This window comes from Aotus nancymaae, unplaced genomic scaffold (assembly GCF_030222135.1).
Source record: "Aotus nancymaae isolate 86718 unplaced genomic scaffold, 86718_ANA_hifiasm-v0.15.2.pri h1tg000029l, whole genome shotgun sequence".
NCBI lineage: Eukaryota > Metazoa > Chordata > Mammalia > Primates > Aotidae > Aotus > Aotus nancymaae.
Genome location: NW_026988442.1, coordinates 94,081,405 through 94,102,529, shown reverse-complemented (window position 1 = coordinate 94,102,529; position 21,125 = coordinate 94,081,405).

Below are 21,125 nucleotides of genomic sequence, written 5' to 3'. Positions count from 1 at the left end.
TATACAAAGAGGTTTCATAATTAGAACACCTGAAATAGAACTGGGACCGGGCAAGAATGTACAACTGCAACACCCCACCCACCGCATGGTAGCCCTAACTCTGGCTATTTTCTGGTCTGCTAAACCAAATGACTCTACTTTTTCAGGCCTGGGATCCTGGTCTGGTCCCACCTGGTCAGCACAGCAAGACCAGATGCAGAACAGGAAGTGGTCTGAGTTTAAAGCCCAGCTTAACTGTCAATGAATTGTGGAGCTGTGGTTGTGCATGAACTTTCTGTGTATTGATTTCTCCACTTGCAGACTGCGAATGGTATTATCTCATGGCTCTGTGTAAGGATCAGTAGAAATAACGTATACCAAATGCCTTGGTTGCAACAGGTTCTCAACACATGGTGGTTGTCTTTAGTGCCATCATAATGCCACCTTAACACCACTGAGCACAGCATGAAATTCCTATGAGCCTCGGCAACCTTATCCACAAAAGAGGTCCCAAGACTTTCTCTCTATAATCACTGCAGTGTCCCAAAGAGTAATTATAAGCAAAAACATGTGGCATTGGTCTGTCCTGTAATATAGTAGCCTCCCCAGCACCATCCAGGTTACCTTAGACAGAACTTGTGTTCATCTGAACTGATGAAGAGACTCAGACACAAAGAGCACGCTGTGTGCCTGAATTCTACAACTAAACAATCACAATTCAGGACTGAAAGGTTTTTTAGAGCTCAACTATTTTATATTTCTTTATGGATAACACATCTGGCAAATAATAAGCACCAAACAGATGCACTGATTAACTGGTCATGAGATTTGTAATCATCAATAGGCTGAATATACTTTTTATTTTATTTGCAATTAAACATTTTACAACAAAGAATATAGAGAGTAAGGCTTCCACTATAATTATCATGTCTAAAGAATAAGAAAACAATAAATAAAACTTGTGAGATACACAAAACATCCTCCAAGAGCAACCCCATGCTTTGCCACAAAGCAAGTCTGAATACGTTCGGAAAAACTGACATTGCACCAACCACACACTCAGACTACAGTGGAACAAATATAGGAATCAATAACAAGAATATCTCCCCAAACCACACAATTATCTGAAAATTAAACAACTTGTTCCTGAATGACTTTTAAGTAAACAATTAAGGCACAAGTGAAAATCTCCTTTGAAATAAATAAAAACAGAAACACAATATATCAAATCTCAGGCATGCAGCAAAAGCAGTATTAAGAGCAAAGTTTACAATGCTGTTTTTTGCTTACCTCAAAAAGTTTAAAAGACTTCAAATTAATGATCTAACATCACACCAATGCTAGAAAAAATAAGAACAAACAAACCCAAAAGCTAACAGAAGAAATAACTAAAATCAGAATGGTACTGAATGAAACTGAGAACAAAAAATCCATGCAAAAAACCAGTCAATGAAACCAAAAGTTAATTCTTATAAAGGATTATCAATATTAATTGATTGCTAGCTAGATTAATAAAGAAAGAAAGGTAGGTCTGAGTAAACACAAATAGAAATGAGAAAGGTGATGTTACAACTGATTTCACAGAAATGGAAAGATCCGCAGACTATTATGAGCACATCTATGCACACAAACTAGAAAATTCAGAGGAAATGGATAAATTCCTAGAAGCACACAACCTGCTAGGATTGAATCAGGAAGAACTTGAAACCCTGAACCAACCAATATTAAGTTCCAAAACTAAATCAGCAATAGAAAACCTACCAACCATAAAAATCCTCAGACCAGATGGATTTGCAGCCAAATTCTACCAGACATACGAAGAAGAACTAATACCAGTTCTACTAAAATTATTCCACAAAATCGAGGAGATCCTAACTCATTCTACAAAGCCAGCATTACCCTGTTAGCAAAACCTGGAGGTGACACACACAAAAAAAGAAAACTTCGGGCCAAAATCTCTGATGAACATAGATGCAAAAATCCTCAATATAGTATTAGCAAGCCCAATCCAGCAGCACATCAATAAGTTAATTCATGGCCAGGTACTGTGACTCATGCCTGTAATCCCAGCACTTTGGGGGGCCAAGGTGGGCAGATCATTTGAGGTCAGGAGTTCAAGACCAGCCTTGTCAACATGGTGAAACACCGTCTCTACTAAAAATACAAAAACTAGCTGGGCAGAAGTGGCACGTGTCTGTAATACCAGCTACTGGGGAGGCTGAGGCAGGAGAATCACTTAAGCCTGGAAGGTGGTGATTGTGGTGAGCCAAGATCGTGCCATTGCACTGCAGTCTGGTCAACAGAGTAAGACCCTGTCTCAAAAAAGGAAAAAAAAAAAAAGGTTAATTCACCACTATCAAGTAGGCTTAATTCCTGGGATGTTGGTTCAACATATGTAAATCAATAAAAATGACTAACCACATACAATTAAAAATAAAATACATATAATTTCAACAGAACTAGAAAAAAAGCCTTCAATAAATCCAACATCTCTTTATGATAACAACTCTCCCCAAAGTAGGCATTGAAATAATAAAATATTTCAATATATTTTAATAATACCTCAAAATATTAAAACCAATCTATGACAACCCCACAGCCAACATTATACTGAACAGGCAAAAGCTTGAATCATTCCCCTTGAGAGCTGGAACAAGACAAGCAAGCTCACTCTCACCACTCCTATTCAACATAGTACTAGAAATCCTGGCCAGAGCAATCAGGCAAGAGAAAGAAATAAAAGTCATCTAGATAGAAAAAAATAAAATCAAACTATTGCTCTTCACTGATGATATGATTTGATACCTAGAAAACCCTACAGATTTCACCAAAGTGTTCCTGAAAGTGATAAATGACTTCAGTAAAGTTTCAGGATATAAAATCAAGGTACAAAAATCAGTAGTATTTCTATCCACCAGTAGTGTTTAAGCTGAGAGCCCAGTTAAGAGTGCAATCCCATTCACAATTGCCATACACAAAAAATAAAATACCTAGGAATACATCTAACCAAGGAGGAAAAGATGTCTGCCAAAAGCACTACAAAACACTGATGGAAGAAATCATAGATGACAGAAACAAAGGGAAAAACGTTCCACACTCATGGATTGGAAGAATCAATATTGTTAAAATGACCATACTTCCTGAAGCAATCGACAGATTCAACAATATTCCTATCAAATTACTGATGTCATTTTTCACAGAATTCAAAATAACTGTTCTAAAATTCATATAGATCCAAAAAAGAGCCTGAATAGCCAAAACGATCCTAAACAAATAAAGCCAGAAGTACCACACTGCCTGACTTCAAACTATACTATAAGGCTACAGTAACCAAAACAGTATGGTAATGATAAACAAACAAAAAAACCAGACACATAGACAATGGAACTGAATAGGGAACCCAGAAATAAAGCCTTACACCTACAGCTATCTGATCTTTGACAAAGTAGACAAAAATAAGCACTGAGGCATGGACCCTCTATTCAATAAATGATGCTGGGATAACTGGCTAGCTATATACAAAAGAATAAAACTGGATCCCTACATTTTACCATATACAAAAATTAACTCAAGATGAATTAAAGATTTAAATGTAAGACCTTAAACTAGAAGAATTTCAGAAGAAAATCCAGGAAACATCACTATGAACATTGGCTTTGGGAATGAATTTATGATTAAGTTATCAAAAGAAATTGCGACAAAGAAAATTGATGAGTGGGATCTAATTAAACTAAAGAGCATTTGCACAGCAAAAGAAAATATCAACAGAGTAAATAACCTACCAAATGGGGGAAAATAGTCACAAACTATGCATCTGACAAAGGCCTGCTACCCAGAATCTGTAAGGAACTTAATTCATCAAGCAATAAACAACCCCATTAAAAAGTGGGCAAAGGATACAAATAGACACTTCTCCAAAAAATAAGACATACAAGCAGCTAACAAGTATTTAAAAAAATTTTCAACATCACTAATCATCAGGGAAATACAAATCAAGACCACAATGAAATATCATCTCACACCAGTCAGAATGGTGATTATTAATTAAAAAGTCAAAAAGCAACAGATGCTGATGAGGCTCTGTGGAAAAGAGAATACTTATACACTGATGATGGGAATGTAAATTAGTTTAGACACCTTGGAAAGCAGTTTGGAGATTTCTCAAAGAATGTAAAACTACCATTCAACCCAGCCATCCCATTACTGTATATATATCCAAAGGAAAATAAATTGTTCTATCAAAAAGAGACATGCACTTGTATGTTCATCGCTGTGCTAGTCACAACAGCAAAGACATGGAATCAACCTAGATGCTCATCAATGGTGGACTGGGTAAAGAAATGTGATACATACCCACCATGGAATACTTTGCAGCCATAAAAAAGAATCAAATCATGTCCACTGCAGCAACTTGAATGCAGTTTTAGGCCGTTATCCTAAGCAAACTAATGCAGGAACAGAAAACCAAATGCAGCACTTTAATTCTGTTTATGTGCTGAATTATTTTTATTGATTTGCATGGGTGATGGGATCAATCATACTACTCCAAACTTTGACATCATACAATATACCCAGGTAACTAAACTGCTCATGTTCCCCTGAAATATAAAAACAAAAAATTTTTTAAACAGGTGAAAATATGAAAAAATGGAAACTATAAGAGAAAGTATTAATAATTTTAAAAAATTGTGACATAAAAGAGTGTAAGAGGATCAAAGAACTGGTCCTCACCTCTCTTATTATTTAATCCTTCAATCGCCCAGTGAGGCAGGACTTTCAGGCAGGGTAACTAAGGCTTGCCGGTGAATGCATTCACCTAAAATGACTCCAGTGTTAAGCTGCATATGAGGCTTTCCCTCCTGCTACTTAACTCTTGCCATTAGGTTGCAATGCTTCCAACTCGAGATCACTTCATTCTCCTGCTTGTGGGCTGGTTGTTAGCTGATATTAAGGAATTATTCTTAATTCTATGAGGAGTGATGCTGGTCCTGTGTTTATTTGGAGCAGAAGAAAAGGAGAAGTCGCTCTCAATATGTCCAGCCTGACCAGGTTATTGGTAGCATATAACATTCAGGCTTCTGGGTGGGCTCAGTCAATGGGAGGCACCATGAGGTGACCTGAGAGGGACCAGAGAGGGTGATATGGGTCCCCATCGCCTTCCCTGCCGGGCCATGGCTCAGTAGGGATGCATTCCTCTATCTCCTTCAAAGCTCCTGGTGTGTGAGTCCCTTCCATGGCCACAGTCCTCATTAGCACTGGCAGCCCCACTTCACCCCTCGCCCTTTCGATGGTTCCCAGGTCTCCTCCAGCCCCTCTGATTTCTGTCATCCTCTCCACCCGCTTTACAGAGGTCCTTTAATACAGACTCAGCTAAACCCTTGAGGGGACATCTACTTTTTGCCAGGAGTTTTTTTTTTTTTTTTTTTTTTTTTGTCAGAATAAAAGCAAAAAAAGAAACAAACAAAAAAATAGGGGTGGTTAGTAGTTATAAAGAAAAGAGGCCAGGCACTGTGGCTCAGGCCTGTAATCTCAATATTTTGGGAGGCCAAGGAGAAAGGATTATTTGAGCTCAGAAGTTTGAGGCCAGCCTGGGCAATAGAGCAAGACCTAATCTCTGCCAAAAACAAATTTAAAAACTATCTGTTCCTGGTGGCACCCATGTATAGTCTCAGCTGATCAAACGGCTGAGGCAGGAGAATCTCTTGAGCTGAAGAGCTCGAGGCTGCAGTGAGCTATAGTCTGATCACACCACTGCACTCCAGCCTGGGCCACAGAGGAAGAACCTGTCTATACAAAAAGAAAAATAATGCAAAGTTAGATATATATTGATATGTTGAAGCAGGGATGAGAATCCTTAAGATTTGCTCTACTTTTAAACTTATTTGAAATTTTTCATAATGAAATTTCAAAGATGAGATTATGTTCTGTAATGAGAGAGGCCATGTTCAGCCTCACCCTCATCACGTCGTTACCGTCTTCTGTTAGGCAGACCAGATCCCGAAGACGACAGGGCATGGGGTCTGCAGCGTTAAGGCTTCCAGAGAAGGCACTAGCAGGTCATTGGGCAGCAGCAGACACACCACCAGCAACTTAACGCTGCTTACAGACAAGATGTTTCACACCTGGAAGGTTCTTATATGTTCTCTGACATCAAAACAGTTTGACAAAGTCTGAAGATGATTTTCTATAGGAGATTCTTTGCAATTATCTGGTTATTTCCTTGTCGAGAAATGGGGAGGTAATTTTACAATCCTCACCCTATTACCTGGGTGACAAAATAATCTGTACCCCAAACCTCTGTATATTAGTCCGTTTTTATGCTGCTAATAAAGACATATCTGAGACTGGGTATTTACAAAAGAAAGAGGTTCATTGGACTCACAGTTCCACGTGGCTGGGGAGGCCTCACAATCATGGTGGAAGGGGAAAGGCATGTCTCAATGGCAACAGACAAGAGAGAGAAGGAGCTTGTGCAGGGAGACTCCTCCTTTTAAAACTGTCAGATCTCATGAGACTTACTCACTTTCATGAGAACAGCATGGGAACGACCTGCCACCATGATGCAATTGCCTCCCACTGGGTCCCTCCCACAACACATGGAAATTCAAGTGAGATTTGGGTGGGGACACCCAAACCATATCTTTCCACCCCTGGCCCGTCCCAAATCTCATGTCTTCACATTTCAAAAACAATCATGCCATCCCAAGAGTTCTCCAAAATATTAACTAATTTCAGCATTAACTCAAAAGTCCACAGACCAAAGTCTCGTCTAAGACAAGGCAAGTCCCTTTTGCCTATCAACCTGTAAAATCAAAAGCAAGTTAATTAGTTCTAAAATACAATGGGGGTCCAGGCAATGAGTAAACACAGCTGTTGGGAATTGGAGAAATTGGCCAAAACAAAGCAGCTGCAGACCCCATGCAAGTCCAAATTCCAGTAAGGCAGTCAAATTCATGGCCTTGGGCAGCTCCACCCTTTTGGCTTTGCAGGGTGTAGTCCCCCTCCTGGCTGCTTTCACAGGCTGTGGCGTTGAGTGTCTGTGGGTTTTGTTGGTGGGTCTACCATTCCGGGGTTTGGAGGATGATGGCCCTCTTCTCACAGCTTCACCAGGCTCTGTGTCAGAGTTCTGACCCCGCATTTTGCTTCCTCACTGCCCTAGCAGAGGTTCTCCATGAAGACTCCACCTCTGCAGTAAACTTCTGCCTGGGCATGCAGCTGTTCCCATACCTCCTCTGAAATCCAGGTGGAGGTTCCCAAACCTCAATGGTTGACTTCTGTGCACACACAGAGATTTGGGTGGGGACACAGCCAAATCATATCACCCTCCAACACACAATTCGCCTATGTAACAAAGCTGCACATGTATCTCTGAAACTAAAATAAAAGTTATAAAAATAAAACCTATAAAAATAATCTCAAGCCTAAAGAAAAAGAAAAAAAAAAGAAAGAAAGAGATGGGGTTTCTTTTCAAGTTCTGAAACCTTATTCACCATGACTTCTGAGGACTATACCCAGGCCAGTGGAGAAACTGACCTGACTCCACTGTTCTGTCTTCCCTCATTTTGCCTTTAAGCAGGTTTAATAACTGTGTGTGCCTGTTTCACACACAGAAGGTAAAGCTAGCACTGACTTCTAAGGATGTACACCCAAGGCCAGCAGGGGAGGCTGTGACCAGGTAACACCCAGATCACATCACCAATCACGTGTTAATGCAGCCTGTTACTCTGGGGCCCTTGCAAGAAGTCTTTTCTTGTCTGAAATATGGTTTATTTGATTAGCAGACGGCTTTGTGAAAGAGCAAAATGAGAACTGAAGGTGGGAAATGTCAGGGGCCCACTGACTCCCGCTTTAAGGATGAAGCCCTTCCCTGAGCTGGGATGTCTGGCCTTTGCCTAGATTCCGTGCCCCACCCCGATCCCTGCCCCTCCATGGTTTCTACTGTGAAAACTGGAAAGTCACTTCTGGTCTCTAGATGGCTGTGGCTTTAAAACAGAGCTTCGGAAGGAAGACTCGAACATAAACAGCAGTTAAAGAGATGTGCTGGGTGACAAAGAAGCCCTGTGGGGCAGGAGGCTCCCCTTCTCTCTGCTGACTCTCCCTGCATTCCTCTCCCTCCCCCTGACCCTGCAGAAGATGCCTCCTGTGGCTCTCAATATTTCCTTATTAGCTCCCTTTTTCCCTTTTTTGTTTTATTTTCTCTTATTCATTTTTCTTCTTTCCCTTTTTCCTCATTTTATTAATTTTTATTTATTTATTTTTGAGATAGAGTCTCACTGTGTCATCTGGGCTGGAGTGCAGAGGGGCGATCTTGGCTCACTGCAACCTCCACTTCTTGGGTTCAAGCAATTCTCCTGCCTTAGCCTCCCTAGAAGCTAGGATTACAAGCATGCACTACCACACCTGGCTAATTTTTGTACTTTTATTAAAGATGGGATCTCTCCATGTTGGCCAGGTTGGTTTCGAACTCCTAACCTCAAGCGATCTACCCGCCTTGGCCTGCCAAAATGCTAGGATCACAGGCATGAGCCACTGTGCCTGACCTAATTTTTAATTTAAAAACAATGTAATACTCATTAAAAAAAAAAAGTCAAGCGATACCAACATAGAATAAAGTGCATGCATGATCTGTCCCACCACCCAGGCCCTTTCCTCCCTGCAGGGGTGTGTTCTCAAGTAATGAGGGATGATTCTTTCACAAGAACACATCCATGGACACTCAGCTACATGCATCCTGCTGCATCAACTATTCATAACAAGAAATCAAAGTCTCATCTAATAAAGTAATTGCCTTATTTGTTGGATAAAATTTGCTTGAATTATTTAAAGGACTTTTTAACTTCTCTTATAGATTCTCGATAATGCTTAGGTAAATTAATTTTATATACGTGTTTTAGTTTTCATCTTATGGCCCTAAGATTATATTTTCTGTGTCAATGACCCTCAGTGAAAAGTGGTTTAGACACCACTGGGTTGAGTCAGGGGCATAGGACCTCCTGTCTCCTTCCTGCTTGGGAATTTGGTGTAGTTGGATATACAGGGCACAGTATATCCACCTGCTAAGCATTTAGTGCTTCTTCTCTCAGAGTTAGTCCCTGCAGGGAAGGAAATTGATTCAACTAGGGTCAGGAATAGATCCTGCCACCCAAGTTCCACGATCCAGTCAGCTGCATAGATCCTGGGATCTGAGCTCCATGATCCAGGCAACTGTAGCAGGGGCTGAGCCCAGAGACCAAGATTTGTCTTAGTGGTGAGCATTGCTTGCCGACAGAGCAGAGGAGGCAAAAGTGGGTTCACTGTCAGGAGCCCCTTATCTCTTAGGTGAGTCTCCCTAAGTAAGGGCTCCAGAGCAAGCCATGGGTGCTCCTTCCCTGGGGGTAAAACTGGGGGCTGGGATCTGGCCCAGCTGGGTAGGGCCACGAGTTTCTATTCCACTTGGAAATTAGCTGGGTGGGAGATCCTCTACTGTCAAATCAGGGAGAGTGTCAAGTACTTGAGGGACCCAGAGGCCCTGGATATTTGTAAGTACAAGGTCAGAGGTGACTGTCACAGTAAGGGCCAGAGGATCAGAGAAAAGTGATGGGGATAAAATCAAGAGACTGTAGAGAAAGTGAAAGGCACAGTATAGGTGATAGCTTGTGCATTGACCCTGGGGTCATGCATCTAGGGCTGATAGGTTAGAGGTCAGAGCTGCACACAGAAGAGCGGATTGTTTCTCCTGAGTTGTGCCTCCGACCATGAGGGAACCCAGCATCGCACAACTGCGGGGGTGAGACTACTCCAGGTCTAGCTTCCCTTGGCTCCTTTGTCCATGAGGAAAGCAACCATCAACACCAGCATGAAGGGGCATTAGGGCTGAGGGTTGCTCGAGGCTGAACCTCAGGACTCCTCATCTCCTGGCTGTTCTAGGGTGAGAGCCAAAGTGGTCAGTGGCCTCACCCACCTGGGATCGGGGCCCACTGGGCATGGTCACTGCCTGTTGGGGGAAGCCAGGCTGCATTAGTCACATTAGCATGAGCTGCTATAAGCTAAGTACTCTAAAATCTCAGTGGCCCATATGACAGAAATTTGTTTTTTGCTTGTGTGAAGTACAGTTAATAAGGGAGTGGGTATGGAGAGGAGGCTCTGCTTTACCCAGTTGTCTGGGGACCTGGCTAAAAGGGGCTCCTGAGGGCATCACCCTGAGTGTCACCCTCTGCAGGGCAGGCCAAGGAAGACAGAACAGAGAACACAATGGGTTTCTATGGGCCAAGGGTGAAATCGAGGTATGTTCGCTTCCATCCCATGCCATTGGCCAGATTCAGTCCCACGGCTACGCCCAACTGCAAGGGCTCTGGGAAGAGTCATCCAGCAGAATGTAGGCCTAAGAGGAGGGAGAGAGCACGGATTCAGCAGAGGCCTGACTCCTGCCACACCCACCGTCTGCATGTCTCAGTTCCAGCTCAAAGCACACAGCCACACTGAGAGATGGATGACTATAAACTAATCAGTGTAGGTGGCTTTTCTCATCCACTGCCTACATCCACACCAGAGGAACAAAATGCTGGTGGCCAGTGAGCCACATCTGATCTGTACAATGGCTTTACTTAGTACATGCAGTGTATTAAAATAGATGTGTAAAGGCAAACCACACAAAACCAACTTAGTTTTTCCTTCAACATTAAAAAGTCCAGAGGCTTCACAGGTAAGGCAGGTGCCCTATCTCTTGAGTCACTGAAGGGTCCACTTTCCTGTCCAGCAGCATGATGGAGCAGATGGTGACAGCTCCTTGGCATGGGCTCTCCACCCTGTCACAGTCTCCACCACTCCCTGTTGTCCCCCAGAACCAACACACTGGTTCTACATGGGGCACCCATGCTGTTCGTGTGCACATGAGGGTTGTCCTCCAGATCGCACTGCTGTATCCATCTACTCAGGGAGACACTGCTTCTGGGAATCGAAGGGTACTGGGCATTCTGGGGCAGCATCATCCACATGCCAGAGGCCTCATAAGGGATTCCTGAACAGATGATATCAGTGCTGTGCTTTGAAGTCCATCACTTAAAGAATGGTGGTGGTCTGTGGGGGTTCTTTATAGAAAAGAAACACAGTGGAGATACCAGAAGGGCCACATGGCAGGCAGTGCAGGGCTGGGAGGGAAAAGGCAGCTGGAGTAGCGGGAAATGATGCTGGGGAGGCGAGAGAGGCCAGACCTAGCAGGAGTCCAGCTAAATGAAGAGCTTGACTTACCTTCCAGGGCAATGGGAAGGCTGTCAAGCATTTTTTAAAGAAAAAGTTGTAATCAGATTTGCATTTTAGAAATCTCATTTTCCTTGCTAACTGAAGAACACGCAAATACAAAATAGACATGGTGGGGAAATGCAGGGTGAGGCTCGTTCTCTACCTGCTGGATGGCGCGTGAAGAGGGCCTATCTGACAGAATCAGGAAGCCCAGGGTCCCTGGTCTCTCTCACGCAGCAGCACTTACAATTTCAGACCCAGAGGAGCAAATGGCAACATCTTGTCTGGAAGTTTCCATTTGATCTGGGGCCCCAGGGACTGACTCAGAAGTCATCATCACAAAATGAGCTCCTGAGTGGAGCTTAATGCTTTCCAATGGATCACACACACTCGAGCGGTAACTAATGATTTGATTCATTGTGCTTCGGGGAGCCACTGTCCAACAGAATAATCCAAGTAATTTAAATCTGCAGTAAAGTAGGAGTGCGACAACATTTCACGGCTGCACACAGCAATAATTTTCCAGAGAGAAAAAAAAAGCATTTTTATTAAAGCCACATCCAAATAGTCCACAGGAAAGCAATATTGAGTTCACAAGTGATTTGATTATGTTCTTCCACAATAGTCCTCCAAGGCAGACCCAAGTCCAAATTCATTTCTGTGAATGTGCATAATTCCAAAGGTTCAGCAAACCAACACATTTCATCAAAATTACTCTGTGCATGTCTGAGATAGAAAATGTTTGCAGAATGTTAACCGTCTTTTTATTCAGAATAATTTTCTTCCACTATTAGCATCTGGCATCTGCAACTGACACCAGAACAAATGCATCCTCTGAGGAGTTGGGTCATCCTCTACAAGTCCCTTTCCGTCGGTGTCCCTGGCTGCTGGCATATGTACACAAGCCTGCCTGTCCTTCACACACCCACAGAGGGACTGAGTTCCGCTCTGTGCCAGGAGTGTCCTGAGCTCAAGGAACATCTAGGTAATAGAAGAGGCAGACTCACCCTGAAATGGGGAAAAGCAAATGAAATGGTCAAAATGCAGGCCAAGAGGGCACCAAGAGGAACCCTCATGCTATTGGGATCCGCAAGGGCTCCCTAGGTAGCGAGACCTCAGAAGGTAGCTACTGGTAGAGGTGGGGAGGGAAAATTGGGCATTTCAGGTGGCAGCCAGTGGCCCATGTTGCTGGAAAGCACACATATTTCTTTAATAGACCACTGACCTCAAATGGGAAAACATAGAATCCCTAAATCAATAATCCATTATAGATTCAATGAGGCTTCAAAGCAGAGAATCCCCAAAGGGGCGTCTGTGGATCCCTGCTTAGTTTATATACTCCTTGGATTCATGCTTACTGAGTGGCAGCTGTATTCCAGACACTGTCCTAGGTGCTGAAGATGAAGGTGAGACCAGTCATTGTCTTTGTGGCTTTCACATGTAAATGGAGTACGAAGATAATTAGCTAATTATTGCCATGAGAGCCATAGAGAGTGCTGACAGTGACAAACTTGGAAGAGGCATCTTTGGATGGTGGGGTGTTCGGATCAAGAAGACATACTAGAACTGAGGTCAGAAGGGTGAGAAGGGTCAAGTTGGGGAGGAGACACAGCAGGCAGAGGAAACTATGAGCACTGAGGCTCAAGAGGGAAAGCCTGGACATGTTCCAGGGTAAGGTTAGAGCTAAATGCGTAAGCTGAGAGGGAGGAAGAAGAGGCACATGGGATGAGGCTGGACCTTGAACAGCCGCTGGACTTTTGACATGCTCTGCAGCCCTGGAAGTTTCCCAAAGCTGTCATCCTTCAGGGTGCCTTTCCTTGACCATAAGCTATGGTCATTAATAAAATGCCCTCTCCTCTTTCATTCACAAATATGTTCTGGTTTGGATTGTAAATTTTAGAGTCAACCTAGCTATGAACAAGGACACAATTTTCAGGCCAACCCTATAACCCACTCACCTGACTTGTTTTTCCTCTCTTGAGGAAATAAACACTACGGAAAATTTGTAAACACCCAGGACGTAGTCACTTGGTCTTAATCAGAAAGCCCTGGTCAAAAACAGTTTTGGCTGGTGTTATATTTCACTGCATTTAAAAAGATAAAATTTTACCAAATTTTGAGAAGACAAACATGACATCGACTTCAGCTTCTATTCATAAACATGTTTTTAAGACTATACTAGATGGATTCAAAAGTTAATATTGCTGTCTTATACTAATCAAAGAAATATACAGATTCACTGCAATCCCTATAAAAATACTGATTGCATTCTTTACAGAAGAAAAAAATCCTAAAATACTTCTGAAACCACAAAACCCTGAGGAACCAAAGTAATGCTGAGAAGAAAAAACAAAGTTGGAAGTAGTACACTTCCCAATTTAAGACTATATTACAAAGTCATAGTAATCAAATAGTATGGAATTGGCATAAAAACAGAAACATAGACCAACAAGCAGAATAGAGAGCCCAGAAATAAGTCCAGATGTATATGGTCAACTAATTTTTGACAAGGGCACTAAGAGGACACGACAAGGAAAGGACAGCCTTTTCAATAAATGGTGCTGGGGAAACTGAATTTTCACACACAAAAGAATGAAATTGGATTCTTGTTATGCACTACACACAAAAATAAACTATAAATGAATAAAAGACCTAAACGTAAGATCTGAAACCATAAAACTCTGACAAGAGAAAAATTGGGCAAATGTTCCTTGATGCTGATCTTTGCAATGAATTTTTTGGATATTACACCAAAAGCTCAGGCTCCAAAAGCAGAAATAAATGAGACTATATCAAACTAAAAAACTCCTGCACAGCAAAGAAAACAAGTGAAATGATAAGGTGACCTACTGACTAGGTATAAATATTTGCAAACCACATATCTTATAAGGGATTAATATCCAAAATCTACAAAGAACTCTGATGGCTCAATAGCAGAACAACATCATTTTTCAAATGAGCAGAAGACCTGAAAAGATATTTTTTCAAAGAAGACATAAAAATGGCCAACATATAGATTAAAAGGTGTTCAATATCACTAATCATCAGGGAAATGCAAATTAAAACCACAAAGAGATATCACCTCATACCCATTAGAATGGTTATCAAAAAGACAAGTGTTGGTGAGGGCATAGAGAAAAGGGAACCTCAGTACACTGTTGATGGGAATGTGGATTTGTACGGCCATTGTGGGAAACAGTATGGAGGTTCCTCACAAAATTAAAAACAGAACTACCGTATGACCCAGCAGCCCCATTTCTGGCCATATGCCCAAAAAAGATGAAACCACCACCTCATGAAGATATCTCCACCCCAGCATTACTCTCAATAGCCAAGGCAGAAAGCAACCTAAGTGTTCACTGATGGACAAATGGATGAAGAAAATGCTGTATAGATATGCAATGGAACATTATTCAGCCTTAAAGAAAAAGAAAAAAGTGGATTCTGCCATTTGCCACATATGGATGGACCTGAATGACATTATGCTAAGTGAAATAGACCAGACCAGAGAGAAAAATACTGCATGATCTCATATAATTACAAAATTATATGTGTGATTTTAAAAATCAAACATATAGAGACAGAGAATATAATAGTGGTTACTAAGCAGGGGGTGGAGGGATAGGGGGTGGGGGTGGAGGGATGGGGGTGGGGGTGGAGGGATGGGGGTGGGGGTGGAGGGATAGGGGGTGGATGTAGGTCAGAGGATACAAAGCATCAGCTATGTAGGATGAACAAATCCAGAGGCCTAAAGAACAGCACGAAGACTGTAGCAAATAAACATGTATTGCATTAGGGATTTTTGTTAAATAAGTTGATGTTAGCTGTTTTTGCCTCACACATGCACACACACACACATGCACCCCTATGTGAGATATTAGATGTGTTCGTCTTCCTCACTGTAGTAGCCATTTCACTATCTATGTATCCTCGTAACATCATGTTGTAAACCTCAAGTATACACAATGGTGTTTTTTTTAAGACTGTACTACATGTGCCAGGCACTGTTCAAAGGGATTCACATGAATGACATCACTCAACCCCAAAAGATCATGCTCCCTGTTTTACACTGAGGACTTGGGAATCTCATCCAGGGCGCAGGCTGATGACTTGAGCTGAGCCAGAGGCTCCAGGTTTTACGCCCTCCCCTAGGAATCTGCAGCCCAGCCTCTCACCTGAGCTTCAGAGTTCGTCCCCAGTTGAAACTGGCCGTATCTACTGGGACACCTCACAGACATTTTACATCCAACTCATGCAAACCGGAACTCTCCACCTTTTTTACTCCCAGATCTTCCCCGTCTGTGTTCTTCAGTGGCAGGTTGGCGGGGAGGGTGTAGATGCCCTCAAAGCCATCTTCACCACTGCACTTCTCTCTCGTGCCACCCCACTGCCTGGCCGGACTCCCAGCTACATCCTGCTCTGCGTCTCTGCACTCTCCCTTGGGCTCACTGCCTCATCTCGGAAGCCCTCGGAATTCCAGTCTGTTTGCCCTTCTCAAATTCAGCTGCTCCCCTCCACACACAGCCCCTCATCCTGTGCCCCAGGCTCCTGGGCACTGCTCTCTCACTGACCAGACCCTGTCAGACCAGTCTTTGTAGTGATAGCACAGCAAACTAGAAAAAGTAACAGGAAGGGACTCCAGAGCCATACAAGGGTCAGGGGGCAAATCCCAACTCTGCCACGGACTGGCCCTGGGACTTTGCCTAAATATCTGCATCTTCCTCGTCTTTGGCTTCCTCTTCTGCTCATTGGTCCTTCATGGGATTTTAAAGAAGTTAACAACATCCCCAGGTCAGTTGTTCAATAAGTAAAAGTTACCTCTAAACACACAGACAGCCCAAATATTCAATATCTCCCTCCCTCCCTCATCTTCTCTCTCATCCTCTCTCTTTCTCTCTTCCTGATCCTCCCTCCCTCCCTCTCTCTCTTTCTCATCTTCGCTTCCTCTCTCATCTTCTCTCCCATTTCTCTCTTTCTCTCTCTCCCTCTCCCTCTGATTAAACCAAGCACTTGCTATGTGGCAAGGGCTGCACTCTGCACTTTTCATGCTCCTCAACCTCACCCACTGAGGAAGATACTACTCTCTCATTTTATAGATGGTTTATCACTCATTGGCCTCATTTGATACCGCAAGTCTAACAAAGCAACAGAGCCTACTTTTGTCTCATAAGCTGAAATGGCTGGAAGCATTGCATAGAAGCAGGGGTAATGCCAAGCAGAGAACCCGAAGACCTTCATCCAGGTGCAAGGGAGAGTCATGGAAGCCGGCACCCAGGTGACCCAGCGCACGGCCCTGCACACTCCAGATCACTGGGTGCCCACAGTGGAGGGCAGAAGAGCCACTGGAGGAGAGAAGAGCCAGTCCCCCGCCTGAGCCCTTCCGGCGTGCATGAGGCCCCCCCTGAGCCCTTCCCGCGTGCACGCGGCCCCCACGAGCCCTTCCCGCGTGCACGCGGCCCCCACGAGCCCTTCCCGCGTGCATGCGGCCCCCACGAGCCCTTCTCGCGTGCATGCGGCCCCCCTCGAGCCCTTCCCGTGTGCATGCGGCCCCCCTCGAGCCCTTCCCGCGTGCATGAGGCCTCCACGAGCCCTTCCCGAGTGCACGAGGCCCCCACTGAGCCCTTCCCGCGTGCATGCTGCCCCCCTTGAGCCCTTCCCGCGTGCATGAGGCCCCCCCCAGCCCTTCCCGTGTATACGCGGCCCCCACGAGCCCTTCCCGCGTGCATGCGGCCCCCACTGAGCCCTTCCCGCGTGCATGCGGCCTCCGCGAGCCCTTCTCGCGTGCATGCTGCCCCCCTCGAGCCCTTCCCGTGTGCATGCGGCCCCCACTGAGCCCTTCCCGTGTGCATGCGGCCCCCACTGAGCCCTTCCCGTGTGCATGCGGCCCCCACTGAGCCCTTCCTGTGTGCATGCGGCCTCCACGAGCCCTTCCCGCGTGCATGCCAGTGTGATACCCACGCTGCATTTACTCCACAAAATTAAATTACAGGAAACCGCAGCAATTTGTGAGGTAGCCAGGATATCTTTGAGCTAAGTACTCTGACAAACGGAGAAACAAAGACGCAACGAGATTTGGTGCCCTGGCCTTGCTTCCACGGCTAATACTGCAAGAGCGATATTGTCAGTTCAGCCCAGCCCTGGCGACATACTCCACCCCCGAGACGTACTTGTGTGTTTAATGTGACATTGTCTGAAAAAAATGCTGCAATTCAGAGAGAAACTGTGCACCTCTGCTGGCACGCTGTGACACGTGCTCCATCACTTTCTCATACGCCAGGAGAGTGGGACGTTACAAAGGAGACTCAGCACCTCTGCTGCCTCCTTAGGTGAAATTGGTGGGAGGTAAAAGTAAAGATGAGAATTTGGACCAGTTTTGGAAGGGACCGCCTTCCTCTCAATCCATGTGTCAGCTGACTGTCACCCACCCTCCCAACCCTCCTGTTGTAAGGAGAGTGGGCTACCTGGGCAGACAGCCTAGGCAGAATTCTGGAGACCCATCCTGACCCTGTCACTGCCCATCTGAGCAGAGCCAGGTATAGTCAGAGGCCACATGCTGGGTGGAGGTTGAGCTGAATGACCTCCACACAGCGTCTGAGCACTGTGACACCACCAGCCAGGGCTGCAGGAGGGGCTCCCACTCTGAGGTACATCATCTACCACCCAGTTGTTCCCTTCGAAAGCCTGCGGGTCACTCTCCATCCAGCTCTTGCCCTTGCTTTTGGTATTCAGTCACTTAGCCAGGCTGTGGGCTTTGCCTCCACAGTACGGCTGGCCCACAGCCACTTGTGTTCAAAGTGAGCCACTTGCAGTATCACCAGGCCATGGGATTCTTGCAATATCACCAGGCCACAGGATCCTCACAGTATCACCAGGCCACGGGGTCCTCTCAGCATCACCAGGCCACGGGATCCTCACAGTATCACCAGGCCACAGGATCTTCACAGTATCACCAGGCCACGGGATCTTCACAGTATCACCAGGCCACGGGATCCTCACAGTATCACGAGGCCAAGGGGTCCTCGCAGTATCACCAGGCCATGGGGTCCTCACAGTATCACCAGGCAACAGGATCCTCACAGTATCACCAGGCCACGGGGTCCTCGCAGTATCACCAGGCCACGGGGTCCTCGCAGTATAGCCAGGCCACGGGGTCCTCGCAGTATAGCCAGGCCACGGGGTCCTCGCAGTATCGCCAGGCCACGGGGTCCTCGCAGTATCGCCAGGCCACGGGGTCCTCGCAGTATCGCCAGGCCACGGGGTCCTCGCAGTATCGCCAGGCCACGGGGTCCTCGCAGTATCGCCAGGCCACGGGGTCCTCGCAGTATCGCCGGGCCACGGGGTCCTCGCAGTATCGCCGGGCCACGGGGTCCTCTCAGTATCGCCGGGCCACGGGGTCCTCGCAGTATCGCCGGGCCACGGGGTCCTCGCAGTATCGCCGGGCCACGGGGTCCTCGCAGTATCGCCGGGCCACGGGGTCCTCGCAGTATCGCCGGGCCACGGGGTCCTCGCAGTATCGCCGGGCCACGGGGTCCTCGCAGTATCGCCGGGCCACGGGGTCCTCGCAGTATCGCCGGGCCACGGGGTCCTCTCAGTATCGCCGGGCCACGGGGTCCTCGCAGTATCGCCGGGCCACGGGGTCCTCGCAGTATCGCCGGGCCACGGGGTCCTCGCAGTATCGCCGGGCCACGGGGTCCTCGCAGTATCGCCGGGCCACGGGGTCCTCGCAGTATCGCCGGGCCACGGGGTCCTCTCAGTATCGCCGGGCCACGGGGTCCTCGCAGTATCGCCGGGCCACGGGGTCCTCGCAGTATCGCCGGGCCACGGGGTCCTCGCAGCATCGCCAGGCCACGGGATCCTCCCAGTATTGCCAGGCCACAGGATCCTGTCAGGACAGCTCCTCTGGAGGGAACTGCTCACCCAGCAGCCAGTCAGCATTTTGAAAGGTAAGTCAGATCGTGTCTTCTCCTACTCAATCCTCCCAGCAATGGCTTTCCCTCCCATGTAGAGCGCAACCTCAGCTCTGCCACAAAGTCCTGCTGAGTCCTACTGCACCACTCCTGTGAGAGCTTTGCCCCAATCCTAGCCCCACATGGCCCTCTCCTGATTCTGTGTTTTATTTGCTTCATAGAACTCAGAGCTGTGTTGTGCATTTGCTTATCACTATACTCCTCACAAATCAGCCTTCAAAGGGCAGAAACATCTTCCGTCTGCTTCCGGGTAGAACTGGACACCTGCTGAGTGAACAGGGGCAGGTGATGCTTTGGGCCTTGTACCCTGGGTGAGAAAGAGGGGACCCCGGGAGAGATGCCAGGGTGCATCAGAGGGTGGAAGGGCAAACCCCTGTGGTCACCAGCATATGGGTGCTCTGTGCTGCCCCTTCTAGGCTGCCCCTAGTTCCCCCATCCCCTGCCACAGCTCACACTGAGCACCTGCTGAATGCCTGATCGTCTTCCGAGATGACCTAGACCTGGACACTGCCCCGAGCCTCCCCTGAGTCCCAGGTGGGTGCGTCTCCTTGCTGCCCCTGCACTCGCCAACACGCCTCCCTCGCACAGCAGCTGTCCCTGCATCTCCGCCCCCAAGACGCCCTCCTTGACCGGAGCTCCCGAGGGCAGGAGCACATGTCCCGGCATTAGTGCAGAACTGAGACATAGCAGGGGCTCCACACTGTGTGCTGAGTCCCCAGATCAAGCAAGAGAGTGAAGGGGAGAGCAGCAGTTCTAGCTTCAGGCCAGGGAGTGTTTTCTGTCCTGTTTCTTTGGCTGGGTCAAACCAAGGAGACTGTCCCACCTGTAAATGCTGGGGTACCCTGGGCCTGGGCCTCAGCCTCCTTTGTTTCTCTTCCCTCACTCCCTCCTTGAGAAATCTTTTCTTCTCATGAATGACTCCCAACGTTCACCCATCTCCTGGGCTCCAGAGACCCCCGTAAGATGGCTGCCAGGCCTTGCAGGTTGAATCTGCCCAATCCTGAGCTCCTGACCCCTGTGCCCTCACCTGCATCCTGAACCCCAGCTCCCAACCCCTGTACTCTCACCGGCATCCACCGCTGTGGTCCCCAAATTGTTCTTGGTGCCTCTTTTTCTCAGGTCCTGTGGGGGGTCCCGCCGGCACTCTTTGGAGTCCCCCTCCCCACCCGCCTCACTCCTGCAGAGGCCCCTCTCTTTTTGTGCTGTTGGCCCCTCACACTACTCCAGGACAGCAGCCTGCGGTTAAGTCAGACCATGTCATTTCTCTGCTCAAACTCTTCTCAACTTTTCCCATCTCTCTCCAAATTAGCAGTCCTGGCCTACTGCACAGTCACGTGGTCGTGCCTCACACCCTTGTTCCCTCACCCGGGCTTGGCCCCCATTCTCCCTCAGCCCGTCCCTGGCCTGTCTCTCCAGGCACCTGCCTGGCACCCTCTCCAGGGCCACACCTCCCCTTGTTCACAATCTGCCCAGCATCCCCCAGCAGAGGGGCTCCCATCTGACCTCCCTTTTAGGATCAACACCCCAGTTTCCCTCCATCCCCTCCATTCGCATGTCTTCTGTTTGCAACACTGGCTGGCACTGGCACACCGCACAGGTACACCGCACAGGTGCGTCCTTATTGCATGGCCATGGGGCAGGGCAGAGGCTCACATGGGCATGGCCATGCACCCCCCATGCACCCGGCACACAGGAGAAAGGGCTTGCCGGTGGAATAAAGGAGTGCACACAGCTCTGACGTCACCTCTAAGAGAGTTCTCTTGGCTAAACCGCAGAAACACCTCCAGTGTTAGAACTCAAGTGTGTTGGCATGATTCAGATTCTATCTCAAGACGAACGCAGTGTGCCTGATGCCAATACCATCCTATTTTCTAAAGGACTTCCTTCCTCACAAGGTGCCCAGCAGCCTGAGTGTCTTGTCCTCCCCGGGCTCCCACAAGGCCAGACCCACAGCTGGCACAG